The 12,500-nt window shown below is 34.8% G+C and overlaps 1 protein-coding gene across 4 annotated transcripts in view; it reads left to right on the top strand.

Moving 5' to 3' along the window:
* LOC106867637 (cocaine esterase) overlaps positions 1-12,500 on the top strand; it is a 78,851-nt gene that overhangs the window by 56,150 nt on the left and 10,201 nt on the right. The window lies entirely within an intron of this gene.

Raw genomic sequence — 12,500 nt, 5'->3', positions numbered from 1 at the left:
TTGGTTATATTGGAATGATTTGACTCATCCAGCAATATAAAAGTTGTAATGACTGCACTTACAATTTCAGTAAACATTTAATTAAAGAGGTTATTATAATATCTAAACTAAATCTGTGTATTAATTCATTCTTGTTTGGAACATTCCCAGCAGAAAAAAAAAACATTGTAAGTCCGTAAATATCTTGTTCTTCAGCTAATACAAGAAAGGATGGACAAATTTCGTCATCACAAATTTCTCTTTAAATCGTGGTGTGAGAAGTTTTAGAATTTTAATTTCTGCTTCGAATGTTTGAAATGCGTGATTTATTCAGGATATAGTTTCCTCATTTAGATTTCGTTCTGTTTTGATATCTTCCACACGGAAATTACGTAGAAAATTGACTGGTTCTCGGTTTCACCGTTATTTGTATGTGTCTGCGAAACTTTTGTTTCTGACTGCCTTCCAGTACAGTTGTTTTCTTTGATTTAATAAACTGTTCCATATCTTCTCCATTTATTCCTCTTCTTGTATGCTTCATTCTTCAAATGAATTTTATTCCATTCTTGAAATATATCCTGTGTATTGAAAAGTTCTATTGTTATTTGTATCACAGACATTATATTCGGTATTTCTGTAGCCTATGTAGTGAGTTGTAATGTCAAGAATGGTCCTACATTTCCTCTTTAAATACGGATTTGTTCTTCCATGCCTCGAAATGCTGATGTGAGTCGTATTTATTTGTGGGGATAATTTCTTCTAAAAGCCTTGCACCTACGTTTAGGTTCACAGCAGATTTCAATCTGATCAGAGCCGTTTAAACATTGAAAGGTTTTGCAAAAAATACTTCTTATAGTCACAATATTTAAAGAACGATTTTCTTTAAAGTTTTTAAGGAAATGTTAAAGAAAAGTTTGTCACAAACGTTTGGGAAAGAAGTTTTTTGTATTGTATATAATTTTATGTTAGCGCTTTCGTAGTTCAGCTTATCAAACACACGTATTCCGGACTAATCCTTATGGAGGAAGTTGTTTTTAGTAATGCTGTTGCTTATGTATGGTTTAGTTTCGGTTTTAAATTTTCATAAAGTATTCTTTTGCCTTTCGCTCTTTAGCATTTTCCTCTGTCAATTTGTGAAAATGGATTATTTTAAATTTTTCATTTGCACGCATGTCCAGATGTTTACTACATGGAACATTTTGCTGCTTGTACACATTCACGTAGTTGGTTACTTTTGTTCCTGCTTCTCCGATGTAATTATTGTTCTATTGTTGATATATGATGCATTACATGAGATTTGTTATTCTTTTGCACTGTATATTTGCATTCATTTTCAATGCCTTTCCACTTTTGAAAGTTTTGTTTCTTCGTTGTTCAGTTTCTGCACTAATTTACCCGTCAAATCGAAAAAATATTCAAGGTTCGACACATTTCGGTATGTTAATATTATTAAAAATGGAAAGTAATCCAATAATTCATGCCAATTCATACACATCTACCACAAAAAACTTCCAAGCAATAAGAATGGGAAATCAAACCAAAATAGAGTACCAAAACGAAAACAACTTTCAATGATAAAGCTAGCATCCCAAGAGAAAAATAGCAATGGAAAAACAGACCAAAATAATCATCAAACAAAAGGAAGCTAAATAAAAACAAAACAACATATGAAGTGGGGGTGATACAACAACAAGTGGGTAACTTCCTGGCATCAAAATACAATAATTGAAGGATAGAGTACCACTGGCTTACAGAACAAGAATTGTTTTAATGAATAGGAGCTTCAAACAGAAACGAAAGGAAACTCGAATGATATAAATGGTCAAGAACAGGTTGCACCAACTGATCCAATGTTGGTGAACTTTTCACAACGAAACCTCGCGAAAAATTAAATAAAACCCCCCGGAATAAGGACTTAAATTCACAGCAACTCCTAAATTTGACACAACAGGTCTTATAAAAGTTACAGGAATTTTATAGAAAACTTCGTCTACGGGGATTCTTCGAAAATAAAAACGACGAGGATCTATCAATTGTGAAAATCAAAACAGGCTTTGAGTCACTAAACAGAAACATATAATGTATCTGAAAAGTCAACAAACTCGAACATTAATAAAAGAAAAACCCAAAACATATAAAAACAAACATGAAGAGTATTGGAGTGCCTATAGAAAGTATTCTTTATGGTCATTAAAGAAGCTAACAAACAACAAGATTTGTTACACGAACAATTAATGATCAACATTTCTATAAAAACAATTAAAAACCTCAATGTAGATAAATAAACAAAGAGCATAATTGTAAAATTAACGGAAAAGTTTTATAATTAAGACGAAATACTTGGATAAAACTGATTAATTTTGAGTTGACAGGAAGTAACTTTTACGGACTTCCAAAAATCCATAAATGTAAAGAAATCAATAACTGCTTAAAGGAGTTCCATTCATCATATGTGAAAATTCCAATACTGTCTGATCTAACATTACGTCCATATAAATATAATATTCTATTTGTAGTCACCGATAATCCTGGGAACGACATCCTATATTCAACACAAGGACATTACTCATTTCTACATCAGTATTCGAATCCCCAACAAAGAAGTAAAAAGGTCAGAAATGATCAACGGCCGAAGACAGCAACCAAATCTTAAGAGACTCCTAACAAATACTCACATCAAAGAAAGAAATAATAGAAGAAACAAACTGTAGAGACTCTTGTTGTGGAAAGTGTGAAATAATTGAACAAAGAACGACCAAAGATTCGAAACCGGTGGGAATTGAATATGAATATAAACATGAATTGCAAAACCAAAATGTTCATCTGCTGCAGCAAATACCCGCCATGCAAGGAGGATTACAACAGAGAAACAGCCACAGAACTAATCAACCCTGTAATTAGCAAATTCGAATTTCATCTCTAAGGAATGTTTTTGTAAATGGAAAATTTAAAATATTCCGTTTTCCCAAAGTAAAAAACGAAAATAATCAACTGCGAAAGGCGAAACAAAAGAAATTTTAATAATTTACAAAGAACTCTTAATCCGAAATTAAACCAGAAATAGTCAAAACCTTTACTAAAACCACTTTCTTCTATAAGACTTAAGCTAGAACACGTGTGTTTGAAAGTTTGAATGACGAAAACGTTTACACACAAACGACACGTAAATCGAAAACATTTTCTCGGACATTCGCGATACATTTTTCATTTGTATGTATGTATGTATGTATGTATGTATGTATGTATGTGCAGCTTTGTATGGTTTATGTATGTATTCTCATGCATACACTTGCATATCTAGACATGCTCATATATATCTAAATGATAAACTTCTGGAAAGTTTTACAGACTCTTACTGTTCCAGTGATGGATTGGATCTATAATCTTCGAAGCAACTTTCTCCTTTCTGGTTTTGAGAAGGCTGATTTCTCTAGACTGGTATTTTTTACATACATACTTATATCAAAACATACATACTTATATCAAAACATACACAATTATATATATATATATATATATATATATATATATATATATATATATATATATATATATATATATATATATATATATATATATATATATATACATGGAAGCACACACACACACATACATACATACACACATACATACATACACACATACATACATACATACATACATACATACATACATACATACATACATACATACAAACAAACAGATCAGGTTTGTCGGTGTGTTGACTACTTGAAATGAGTCGAAATTTTCCTGCTAGTTGACATGTGTGAGGCATTTACAATATTGAGCCCGAGAGAAAACAGTTTTAAGTCAGTTATGTTACCAACTGAACCATGAATTCAGTTCACCAGAAAATCCTAACAAGTCTCTCACTCTTGAAAATGTCAGAAATTTCAATGGAGAATCTGAAACTGAAGCACCATTATTAATGAACGTCTATTCAACACATCAATTCTGATACAGAAACCTAATGGTATGACATTTGTTTTTGTGGTCTTGCATTTAAAATATAAACACTATTAAATTAAAGTTGCTATTTAGTCGTGTGGAGTTAGATTAAAGATTGCACACAATAATATATTTCTTATCTGATTGAAGATCTTAATTTTATTCAGTGGGAATGGTCGGCATCACAATACAATAACTTGAGTGGTTCAGTCGATCTTATTCATGAGAGAACTAATTATTAAACCCAATTATTGCCTGATGAGTTTATTGCATCGAAATGAAGAAATAGAATCGCCAACTGTTATTTAGCATATGATAAATATTAATTCTGGATATTCGTCGTTGCCATTCAATTTGATTACTGTGTAAGCTGCTTAATATTTATGTGTATTGCATCTCAAGTATTCCGAGAATCTGGTCATAGAAACTGAAGACAGTATAATTGCAAAGACTGCGCAAAAGAATCTCTAAATGGTTATTAATGGTTCCCAAGCATCTGTCACGTAAAGGCTGTCACATATGTCACATATTCTGCTGCATTTATCCAACCCTGTGTGTATATGCAAATTACCACACGCGCATGCGCGAACACACCTGCATATGTTAGTATGTATATAGGTAGATAGGTAAGTAGGTAGGTGTGTGTGCATGTATGTAAATATATATATATATATATATATGGTTAGCCCCTTGTGGGCAATAAAGAAATAAGAAACGTTAGCACACCGGGCGAAATGCTTAGCAGTATTTCGTTTGTCTTTACGCTCTCAGATCAGGTCACTTGCTATGTAAGTACATCTCCGTAATATATCTATCTATCTATCTATATATATATATATATATATATATATATATATATATATATATATATATATATATATATATATATATATATATATATATATATTTATATATATACATATATATACACACATATATATATATATATTTATTTCTGTGTGCGGGCGTGAGAACACGCGATTGTGTATGCGTGTATTTATATGCAGCAATGAGGAATATATATACTTCAAGAAAAATTGTTCTTGATTTATTGAATTATTTTCCCTTCGAGGGAACTGGAAGCAAATTATTTGCGAAAACTCCGAACAGCTCCAAACGAGATGGCGAGATAATATTAAGATTTAAGAATTGTCATAAAAACTGACATAGAAATAAATTATTTCTCTTTGCTGATTTTTGTTTAAATGAACCAAATTTCTGCATTTTCCTGTCAAAATATGCAGCTTTGTACTGATGACGCCTATTAAATTAGAAATACACGTTCCCAATAGAGCTCTTATTTGCTGACAATCAGATTGTCATCTCATCACACGAAATCTTGATCCTTGCTTTATTTGCCCTTCTAATTTTCAATTGATTGCATCGATGTGATAATGCATTTTTCTCCTTTACTCTCCAAGGAATATAAATTCTATAAAACTCAAAATTTCTTGAATTGTATCTCATCCGCTTTATTTGTTTTCATCGATAAAATTTAAACCATTCACCATTCAGAGTTATTTCCTTTCGCTATTTTCATTAAATGTGTGTTTGGGGGGGGGGGCGGAGTTGTGTGTATGTGTGTGTGTGTGTGTGTGTGTGTAGGGGTGGATTGTTAGTTGAGTGCATGCGCACTGACCCCACTGTGTGTTATCTTGGGCGAATGTCATTTTCTATAACTTTCAGTCGATCCATTCTTTGTGAGTGAACTGTGGAGAATCCCGTCTAGTGAATACATACACGTATATATAGAGAGACACACAGACAGACATACCCCCAGCGGATGTTAACAAAGCTGAAAATCAGTGAAAAATAGAATACCTACGCTGAAATACTGAGAAATCTGCAGTTACTCTATCCAGATTGCAAGTTCAGGTTTATACCTGTAATTATTGGGGCCCTGGGATATGGAACACACTGCCTAAATACCAATCTTGAGAAATTAGGCTCCTCGAAGCCAAAAATGAGAAAACTAACTCGAAGACTACAGATGCAATCCATCACTGGAACTGTAAAAATCTGTAAAACTGTACAGAAGTTTATCATTTAAATATATATGAGCATGTCTAGATATGTAACTCTATGCATGAGAATACATACATAAAGCAAAACATACAAATCTGCACGTATACATACATACATAAATACATACATACATACATACATACATACATACAAACGTACATACATACATACATACATACATACATACGTACATATATACATACAAATTACCCTGTTGATGATGTTGAAATTTCAATGACGTAGTCTCGGATCTAGGTTAGAAACCAGCTCTTTCCCTCTTAGCAAAAACATCTTGAAATAAAACTGAATAATGACATACATACATACATACATATGCATTGCACACATACATACATATACATTGCACACACATATACATACATACATACATACATACATACATACATATACTTTCGGCATCAGCCCAGTTTAAGGCAACTTACGTAACACTCATTATACGTCAACCTATTATTATTCTGGTGAATTCAAATTCCGTAATTTGATAATCTGTGTATCTAAGTGATTAATGCAAATTATTTCTTAAATTATTATCGCCAATAATTAATCACGAAATATTTCAATAAAGAACTCTACAGATTCGAAATACGAAATGCTTATTCCTAAAGGCACACACAGTTGCTTTAGTATAAATTTCAATTATGCATTTACTAATTATATGCTTGTAGGTTTTTTAATTGCTCGGGCACTAAATTTTAATTCATATTTTGTATTCTTCGTAATGAATTATTTTACGCAATATCATTTTATATTTATATTAGTTCCCCCTGAAAGAAAGTTTTTTTTCCTTGTTCCAGGAGCCGGTGTGGTCGTGGTCGAGTGATTAAGACATTTTCTCTTGGAATAATGTAGTTCTCGGTTCAATTTAACAACACGTCATCGTATTAATAGTTATGTATCTTTTATTCTAATACGAGCTGATCGATGTTTCGATAGATACGAGATGTCAATAAAATGATACTCATTTGCTCTTGCACTTATTTTATCTTTGGTAACAAGCAATATCTAAAAAGATTTGTCGGCCTGCTCCATGACCCCTGCGAACAAAATAGAAAAGGCGTTGCCCTAGAGGAGGATAGCGTTGAAGATGCGCTGGAACAACCTCTTTGACACGCGTGGCTCACACGTGCTGATAGCCATCTCCGCTTAATTAGCAGTGAGCAAGGATGTGGTTTGAGGGCCTGAAGCTTAGAGATCCCTACTGTCACATACTCGACTACAAATTGGCCAATACTTTGACAGTTTGCCCTTCCCGGCTTGATGGGACTGGGCTGGTAGCTGGACACACCAAGTTGCCGCTGAAGATGTCATAGCATGTGGTGCTCCAGATGAGGAGCCTACCACCATGGAAGGCGAAACTTGTCATACCGTCGGGCCTTTTACCGTTCCCTCGGGTTAGCTCCGCTGGCTCCTGCTGTCACATCTTGTTTTAATCTTAATTTCCATTTTACTTGTAGTTCTTTTCCTTTGCAGCACTCTTAGTGTGCATTATTCTCGTGTCATTGAGATATGCACGATATAGACTATGAAGTTTTCAATTTATATTCAGTTTTGATTCGCCTTAATGCTTATATTTGCTTTCCGATGCGGTCAATCGTTTTCATTTAAACGATTCTAGTTATTTTGAACATCATTTGTCCTGCTAAATCAGCTTCAAAATTTTATTCAATAAGTTGGCATTTATGAATATTTATAAAGCAATTCTTTTTGAGTTTCGCAACTCAATATTGCTACTTAGTTGATTTTCATGAGGTTACGTGTACTTGAACGGAATGTGGTTCAAGTATAAAGAATAGCATTTTTTTAAATACTCACGACTGTCTGATGATAGATTTCGTAAAGCTTTGAATTACAGGTTGTGGGCTTTGTCGGTGTATTTTTACGTCTGTTGGTGCCTGCAATGTTAGATGCAATGTTGTCTAAGCAGGAGAAGCTCAGCTTGACATTATGGGATTGAAGGGTTTGTAATACTTATGTCCTCTGCGGAAATATTTCTTTATTAATGACAGGAAGCACCTCGCTACGTTGGTAGAAGCTTCTAGGTTAATTGGGGGTTATACAAGATTATTTTCGTTTTCCTAATTCTCTTGGGGTGAGAGGAGGGGGTTTGGAGTTCGTCCACATACGTAAGCTTCTCATAAAATCCGCTCCTACTTAAAGTATTCTTGTAGTGGAAGGTGGCCCTATTAAAGATCTCCATATTGGCTGACAGTTTCGACATCTGTTTGCTAATGCCTGAAACCAAGTTTCTAATTACAGTAGGGGAGGAGGTTAGTATTTTCCCGTATTCAGGTCTAAAGTTACGTCCAAGAAATCGACCGTAGTCCGGTTGGTAGTGAGCGTTATGAATAGGCCGAATTCTGAATAGTTTTTATCAAGTTGTTCCTGAACCTATCCGTGGCGTGGCCATTCATATGGCTTGAGATTTCAGCCCCGTCAAAGCTCCCCATAGAGACATCAAACAATGCATCACCTTCTTTCTTCACACAGAAGGAATCGTCATGCTTCAGAATTGACTTTCTGGCATTCATGGTGATTTGATAACAAAATCTTTAATGCTGGTAAACTGTTGAGCAAAAGCTAGGGTCTTCAGGAGGAGGGGCTTAGATACGGAACGGCAGAAGTCTACAATGTCGAACTGGGTGAATTTTCAGGCTGACTTATTCCTGATACCGCGGAAGCAGACTATTAACGCTCCGCTGAATTTCCATTGAATCAACCCTGTAGCCCTTCTGCTGTCGGAGTTGACAGTACCGAGAATACGATTGCTAATGATATCTATCTCGCTTTTAGAGGGGTTGATCAGCTTGCATTTGGGGTTCGAATGGAAATTAGGCTAATGATCCTTAATTGTAATATGAGGGGGTTCGTGTGGTCAGGCGGTCCACTCGATCCTCTACCTCAAGGGGGGTCGCCAGCTCCTTTGCTTCTGTGTGTATGTCATCGTATGTGGATTTAGGGGTTTTCTTGTATGTTTCGGTAGTGGCGCTTGTGAGGAGTCGTGAATGTGTGGAAATGTTAGTTTCATAAATATTGTTTGCTTTGTCTGCGAGGATGACCATTATTAAATGATCACTATTGGGAGATTGTTTAATAGTGGTCATGCATTCATTTAAGTATTTAAGGAAGGGATTAGAATAATGCTGAAACCTAACCTTCTTTACAATGTTTCATAAGTCAGTCTCGAAGTTCTCAAGGTCTTTCATACGCGGAGAACACTTTCGGGATTTAAAGCCAAACTTATCCGCAGATGTAGTAGTGGAAGGGTTCTCGTAGAAGAAAGCTTTCCAGTGCATTCGTTTGTTGACACTTTCGGTAAATTTTCTTTGGAGTTATTTGGATATTCTTCAGCGAGTACGGTAGTGGTTGTCTCTCTTCAGACGTCCGTGAATGGCGCTCAACAGAGTTTGGAACAATTATATGGTCGAGAAAGGTCATGCGGTATTGATTTCGGGGAATTTAGCGGCAGCCTGTCTACGCACATACTCTCACCCCTTGTACATCAACCCTTATGCTTGACCACATGAGTATGGGTGCGCACGAGCACCTTATGCTGATGAAATGAAATATTATTGAAATAATACATTTCTAAATCTCTTGGAGAGATTTATGCAGTAGCAGCACGATAAAGTGAGAATATGTTGTCAGCTTAATGTGACAGTCCCATGAAAGGGAAGAATGCTACTGTTATTTAGCCCTAGGAAACACCGTTTGATAATCTGTGTATCTAAGTGGTTATTATGATTATATCTCCATTTATAATTATCATTCAGAGAATGCATAATTTTTTATTTCAATATATATTAATAGAAAGGCAACGAGCTGGCAGTCGGGCGAAATGCTTAGCGGTATTTCGTCTGTCTTTACGTTCTGAGTTCAAATTCCGCTGAGGTCGACTTTGCCTTTCATCCTTTCGGGGTCGAAAAATTAAGTACCAGTTGCGTAATGGAGTCGATCCAATCGACTGGCCCCCTCCCCCACCAAAATTTCTGGCTTTCGTGCCTGAAGTAGAAAAGAATGCACATTAATACAAATATATACAAAAGAGATAATCTTCATTTCTTTAGGCACATCTTATTTATGAAGCATTTTTCTTCTTAGATTATGAAGCTTTCTTTTTTTTCTAAATTTCAATTAAGTAATATCTAATTAGATCCCTGTAACTTTCTACATCGCACAAATATTAAATCTAAGTTATGTTTTCTAAACTTGTTAATCAATTTTGTGATCCAATATCGTTTTAATTCATATTCACTCCTCTAAACACACACTTTAACCATAGATCCAGCATATCTATGATGCACTGGATAAAGATTTTTGTATGCAATGCCGAGGTGCTGAGTTCTATCTCATGATATGGCATTCTAATTATGTTCCTGCTTCTACTGTAATCAAGAGTCATCTGAAGCTCTGCGAGAGTAATTTTGTTGGCGGAAACTGTGCGGAAGCCCTCCGTATATCCATAGAGTTGTGTATGTGTATGTATTATGCAGAGAGATAAATGGATAGGCAGACAGACAAACAGTCATTCGCAATGTCCTTTTGCACAATGTGTGTGTGTGTGTGTGTGTGTGTGTGTGTGTGTGTGTGTGTGTGTGTAGAAAAGAGAATGAAACGGCGATCAAAAGATACCTAGGTTTTTTTGATACAGATCGATAAAATATACACGACACACATATAAGTACTAGGGACGAAATCGAAATGATCTTTCGAAATCCTTGAACGAGGTGCTCCAGTATGACCAAATTCCAGTGAATAAAATCAAAATAAATAAAACAAATCAATTATTTCTTACAAACCGTAATTGTATTTATTTTGGTGAAATTTAAGTTAATAATACAATCTGAACGTATTTATTTCCTCTAAAGCACATACTGTAATGTTTATATAATATTTCCATAATATTGTTGATAAACTAATGACTGATTATTTTTTGTAAACTATTTATTTTTCGACTCACATTTGTCGATATTTCTCATCATTAATTCTAGCATTATTTTCTTATTGTTCCTAAATTTATTTATCAATATTTAAATTTTACCTTTAACTAGATTCCTCTGCGTCAATCTTATCTTTAATATATGCCGTCTATTTTCCTAGTGTTTAATCAATAGATTAATATTTATATTTTACCTAAATCTTTCGGTTGTTTTTTATTTAATTTCTATTCGGTTATAGACATTTATTTGTGAAATTTTCAGTCTACTTTTTCTTATTATATTTATCACTGATTGATAATTTTATTTACAAATATTTTTACATCGTTTTCAACTCCATCGACTTCGAGATTTTCTGCTGTAATTTATAAAATTTAGTATTTATATTCCTTTCTTCAAACTTTCGTTTTCTATAAAACTGCCATCTTCCATATTTAAATAAGACTTAATCTTAATCTTTATATAACCATTTCTATAGAATCGTTTATAACTTTTGTCTCTTACTGGTTTCAGTTTTCAGACTGCGGTCATGCTGGACCTCGAAGACTCTGGTACGTCTGTCAGATCTCTTCTGCCGCACCACTAGATTAAGGAGACGTAAACACACCAACACAGGTTATCAAGCTGTGGTTGGGGAACATACGCTGCCACAAACATACACGGGCACACACACGCACACATACTATGTGCTTCATTCAGTTTCCTTCAATCAAATTCACTCGCGAGGCTTTGGTAGGACTGGGGCTTTATTGTAGAAGACACTTGCCCAAGGTGCCACGCAGTGGGATTGAACCAGAACCAGTGTGGTTGGGAAGTAAACTTCTTACCACACAGCCATACCTTTTGCCTATATATATAAATGGGACCAATATACATATTAATTTTAAGGGCGGCAAGCTGACAGAATCGTGAGCACGCCAGTTCAAATTTCACCGAGGTCGACTTTTCCTTTCATCCTTTCGGGGTCAATTAAATAAGTACCAGTTACGCACTGGGGTTGATGTAATCAACTTAATCCCTTTATCTGTCCTTGTTTGTCCCTTCTATGTTTAGCACCCCCACCGGGGGCAATAAAGAAACAAATAAAGATATTTTCTCAGAAAATATAAGGCTTCAGATTTAAAGTAAGAGTACAATCAACTAAATTCCTCCAGTATACAACTGGTATTCAACATATTTGTACTGGAAGGCTGAAATACTACGTCGATATTCAGAGGGATTTGAACGCAGAATCTATAAAATCAGAGCTAAATACTGAAAGACATTGCTGTACCTCCAATATTGTATTCAGAAATTACTAAGTAAGAAGATTTTATGGTGATGGGTAACACTGAAACTTTGTACTGGTTTTGTTTTTATCAGGGTACACACAGTCGAAAGCATTTGAGTCAGTTCTCTCGTGAGAAGATAAGGTGCCGTTACTTCCATTATTTCTTACTACCATCCGACGACATTTGACAATAATCTCGATACATACTCTATAAGATCGAACAATATGGACAGTTAGTAGGTCTTGCTTGTATAGGTAGTCAGGGAGCGTATGGTCTGTCCATATGAGTTAGTGGGGCACAATGTTCGCAGGGGAAATAACAT

The sequence above is a fragment of the Octopus bimaculoides genome, chromosome 3 (genome assembly GCF_046866305.1).
Source record: "Octopus bimaculoides isolate indiv1 chromosome 3, ASM4686630v1, whole genome shotgun sequence".
Classification (NCBI taxonomy): Eukaryota; Metazoa; Mollusca; class Cephalopoda; order Octopoda; family Octopodidae; genus Octopus; species Octopus bimaculoides.
The sequence above is the reverse complement of the archived record's forward strand: the minus strand, read 5'-3'. Positions and strand labels throughout refer to the sequence as shown.